At 37.4% G+C, this 5352-nt stretch overlaps 1 pseudogene; it reads left to right on the forward strand.

Annotated features, from left to right (window-relative positions):
- The first annotated feature begins 24 nt into the window (after window positions 1–24).
- Window positions 25–647, forward strand: LOC118883295 (annotated as a pseudogene).
- The last annotated feature ends 4705 nt before the right edge of the window (window positions 648–5352 follow it).

Raw genomic sequence — 5352 nt, forward strand, 5'->3', positions numbered from 1 at the left:
GGAGTGTGCAGACTGGTGCCTAAAATGGAAGTAGATGTTAATGGAGGGTCCAGAAGTCCCCTGACCACCCTGCCCTTGCCCGTGGCCGAGGTGAGCTCCCGGGAAAGGCAGAGGCGGAGAAGCCCCGCTGCTCCAGCGCTCAGTGCTCGCCGATGCGCCGGACTGTGTCAGGCTACCAGATCCTCCCCGTGGACTCTGTTTGGCTGGCTTCACGACTGGTGAGGAACTCCCGAAGTTAGCCCAGAAGTGCAGCGGAGGTGAAGCGAGGAAGGGAGAAGCCGTGCCTTCCTTGCGCTCCGAACAGCTGGATGCAGGACTTGCTCGTTCCTCTTGTTTGTATAAAACCAGAAGCAGGTACTACCTGCAGTAGGAGGTTCCAGCTGTCAATGGCAGGAGGCGAAGGCAGATGCCCAGCCCAGGAAGGAGACAAGTGCACTAAATCTTTACCTTATGAACCTTAAAAAGGCCCTCCATGGGCCTCTGCCTCTTTGTCTTCTTAAAGGTAAGAGGGCTCACTCCAAATCTCTGGACTATCTCAATCTAGATAACATGAACATCAAGGAGCCACTGACACGGAAGTGCTACAGTACCAGCTTCAACACTTAACCCTCAGAGGGGACCGTGTGTTTGCTAGGAATAATACATGAGTGACTTGCAGAGAGTGTAAACCAGTTTAGGTCAGCCTACGCTTGGCTTGAAAATTCCACTGTTGTACTCTGTACAGGACTGTTTACATTACAGATGGTTAAATCAACTAAGTGTTCCTGGAACATAAAAATTGGATCAAATTTTGAATACAGGAATGAAATCACAGGTACTTGAGGTGAAATCATTCTAGAGCATGCAACTGCAAGGAAAACAGAATGTTGACCATTAGTTTGCATAGCTTTTTAGCTAGGAAAAAAAGGCTTTGGTACAGTAATATCATCTTTAAAATTCTGATACTCAAATTGGGAATGTTATCTGCTTGGTTGTTGCTGACTTGGTATGATTCATTAGAAATTTTTATCTTAAATATTCAAGTACTTCTTTAATCTCTGTATTTTACTATAAAATATATGTAATGATTTGTTTTATGAAATTTAGAACTTGAACATTGCTAAATTGGACCACTTTTTATTTCTAAATACTGAGTTTAAATATTTTGTAACTGGTTTTGCACTGAAAAAATTAACATTTCAAACTGACAAGAGAACAATCTTTCTTCACTTGCCTCAGTAATATTGAGCAATGAATTTTTTATTTCCGCATGAAAAGTTATTGATCTCTGTAAATTATTTCTTTATAGCATTATTAAAGTGTGTCTTCATAAAATTAAATTTGGGATACAAAATATTTATTTTACAACGGGTGGGGGGAAACTTTACCGGAAAATTTCCAACATGAAGTTTTCATAAGTTGAAAAAGTTTCCTTAGTGCTTATTTTCTAATTTAAAATTCATCCAGAACTTTAAAATGGAAAGGATTCTTTAAATTGGGGATTATAGGCATAACACTGTTTGCATCTGAATGTTCTGTAAGTGAATGGAACTCTAATAGAGGAATTCATGATTTCTACTCTCACATGCTTAAACTAAGTATGAAGTGATACCATTCAGCATGGCATCGGGTCGTTTCAGTTTTACCTCTGTGCAGCACAGGCACTCACTGAAATTCCAGTTTCTAGGATTAGTGCAGGAGCCTGAAGTGCCTCTACAGTTTTAATGAGTTAATCCTGGATTACTTAACAATTTATGTCAATTGCACTGGTTTAATTTGTTGCTAAAGGAATAATGCCCTGGCTTTAGTAACAATTGCAGCTCAACTATTCCTGAATATATTTTGGGGAAAACAATGTATGTAATTTACCTTTTGTAAAAGTTTCTATTTCTTTTTTTCTTTTTTGACTCTTGAAGGTGCAATTTATTACTGAATTGGCATTTCTGGCAGCATAGACCTCCTTTTCTTCTTTTTTTTATGAATTTATTTATTTATTTTTGGCTGCGTTGGGTCTTCGTTGCTGCGTGCAGGCTTTCTCTAGTTGCGGCGAGCGAGGGCTCCTCTTCGTTGCGGTGCACGGGCTTCTCACTGTGGTGGCTTCTCTTGTTGCGGAGCGCTGGCTCTAGGCACGCGGGCTTTAGTAGTTGTGGCTCATGGGCTCTAGAGCGCAGGCTCAGCAGTTGTGGGGCACCACCTTAGTTGCTCTGCGGCATGTGGGATCTTCCCGGACCAGGGCTCGAACCCGTGTCCCCTGCGTTGGCAGGCGGATTCTTAACCACTGAGCCACCAGGGAAGCCCAGTATAGACTTCCTTGTTTTAAAATTTTGGAGGCTGTGAATTTCTAAGGTGTTAGCAGTCTTGCTTATAAAATAAGAACACCTTTTAATTAAATGAGTGGGTCATTCCTGTTGCAGTTGTGACTTTTCTTTGGCAAGAAAAAATGTCAAACTCTAGAGCAGAATAACTATTAGAAAACCCTAGGAACTCTTAATCAACGTTTATTATACTTTCACTGAGGCAAATCATGTGAAAGAGCCTTGGGGAAGTTGGCCCATATCTTACTGAGTTGATCAGATTTCTTGGTGGGCTGGAAATTTTCAGCTGTTGTACATTTTAGAGTAAATTGCACCATTGTAATATATTGTATTGACGAATGATCACTAAGATTAATTATATCTATACAGTCATTAGTTTGACAAGAAATAGAATCCTGTCAGATGCCAAAGAGTTGGGATTTTTACATTTAATGATTAAACACCATTATTTATTGACGATTTACCCTGTGGAACTGTATTATTTCTAACTATGAAATAAAAGGGTGATGTAAACACACACACACACAAAAAGAAATCTTAAAGGTTGCTTTGCTTGTACCTCAGAAACACAGAAGGAACCAAGATGATTACCATTACTTTTTTTTCCTGTCCTATTCTCACATAGGAATCTGAGCAAGTGCTATCTCAGCAGCTACCTAACCATAACAACTATTCTTAAATGTGAAAAAAAAAAAAATCTTCCGGAAATTTTATTTACCAAATATCTATGCATTTACACTCAAAGAATCTCAACAATGAATTTTGTGATAATACTTGAAAAGTGGTTTTAGTTTTATAAAGTACATTATACTTTCTAGTAATTTGGCAATATCCCTGGGAATTTAGATAGTAATATCAGAATGCTACCTACACAAGAAGCCTAGTTCAATAATTACTTACTGATTAATTGCAATACAATTATTTCTAAAAAGTGAGACAGTAAATTCAAGTGATTTGAGTATGGTTTCTTGTCCAATTAGTGGGCAAAGCTAAGAAATAAGATAAGTCCTCAGGTTTTTGTTTTTTTTTTAAAAACTTACAGAAATTTCTAAACACACAAAGGTACTATAACATAAACTTCATGCTCCCATCACCCAGTTTCAACAATTATCACCATTTTATTTTGCCAAACATTTCATCTTTCCTTCTCTGACTTTTTTCTTGTTGCAGTATTTTAAAGCAAATCCTAGATGTATTTCACCCATATTTCGGTATATATCTCTAATACATATTTTTATATTTATATGTTTATCTTTATATTTTATGTGTATTTGTAGTAGATCAACAGTTTCCAAAAAAGTGGCCAAAGGACTTAGACACCTAACAAAATATGCTAGTACCCGTCTTTCATTTTTTCCCTCTATGTATTTCTCTCCCTCAAAAGAGGAAATCCAAATCAATTTTAATAGGTCAATAAACAGAAAAGTAAAAAGAACAAAACCCAGTAATCTTGATGGCAGAAATTTAAAATGTCAGCTTTAAGGTTACTTTAAAACATTTCAATATGTTCCATTTCCATGAAAAGTACAAGCAAATCCCACTATTTTCCTCCAAGAAATCAGGTCCCTGGAAAAAGTCATAGTGTGGAAATTCCATTCTGGGTACTCCAAAACTCCTGAGGTTGTATAAAGTCTGCATATATATAATTTGCTATGGAAATTGTGGTGGTATTTAATAAAATATAAATTATTCCTGGGTGTCTCACCTTGTTAAATATTTATTTGGTATATAATTTAACAAAGGTTCTCTGATATTACTATTTTATGGGTTTATCTAATTTTTAATTTATTCTAATTCTAATATGGAATTTTAATTTCACACTCATTAAAAGGCTCCATTCACTACAGAGGCAAATAACTGACCTGTAGAGTAGCCATAAAGCCTGGCAATAGAGGCAACCATATATAATAAATGGTTTATTGATATTACATGACAATACATTATGTTTGATTGTTGTCCCTCATTAATGATGCATAGTTTAGTGTGCTGGGCAGAATGGCAATGGATGGGATACATTAACACTGCATTTCTAGCAATCCTTGTACATACATCTGTAATGCATTGCCTCCAATCATTAGTCTCAAATGATACCTGGAATCCACAGAATCAGCAACACCTGGGAATGTTAAAAATGCAAATTTTCGGGACCTCACCCCAGACCTCCTGAATCAGAAACTTGGGCTCAATTGTCTGTTTTAATGAGCTCTGCAGGTGATTTTGATGCAAGCTAAGGTTTGAGAACCACAGGCTCAAATTATTTGTGCCTGATTTTTACTGAACAAAAAAACCAACCAAAACCCCTGCCCTTTCAGCATACCCCAAGCATAGAGTTGCCAGATTTAGCAAATAAAAATATAGGACACCAGTTAAATTTAAATTTCAGATAAAAAAGTAAATTTTTAGTATAATCATGTCCTTGCAGTTATGTCCCATGATATATATCCCACTTATGTAAGGGATATATAAGTATCTCCATGCATACTTATACTAAAAAATTATTTGTTGCTTATCTGATATTCAAATTGAACTTTTCATCCTGTGTCCTGAGCTTTTCTGGCATCCATACCCAAGGGTGTTCTGATCTAGCCAGCATTCGGCATACTCCACAGGGCTATGTCACCCAATCCAGTTTTAGAAATTATCACCCCTACCAGCCTCTCACCCCTCTGGGGTCATATGCTGGTTGCTCTCCGAGTGACCATCCCTCGCCTGTCAAGAGCTTGCACACTGATTGGTGTATGTTTAACATGGTCGAACAGGACAGAGTCACCTATATTTATACTTGTGGCCACTCTGTACGTAGAGATATTGGGTGTCAGCTGAAGACAAAAGCTAAAGAAATGTGTACCAAATTTCACCTAGCTAATTTAACTTATGAAAACAATTTTTTGTAGTTGTTCAAAGAGCTTTACCTTCACGCAAGATTCTGGATTTCAATAAGAAATAATTAACTGTGGATAAAAATGTTTTTATATTTCTTAGCAGAGCTGCATGCTGATGTTGGGTCCTTGCCTACAACTGCCCCTATCGAAGTCAGACAACTAAAACCAAACAACTC

Source organism: Balaenoptera musculus, chromosome 17 (genome assembly GCF_009873245.2).
Source record: "Balaenoptera musculus isolate JJ_BM4_2016_0621 chromosome 17, mBalMus1.pri.v3, whole genome shotgun sequence".
Classification (NCBI taxonomy): Eukaryota; Metazoa; Chordata; class Mammalia; order Artiodactyla; family Balaenopteridae; genus Balaenoptera; species Balaenoptera musculus.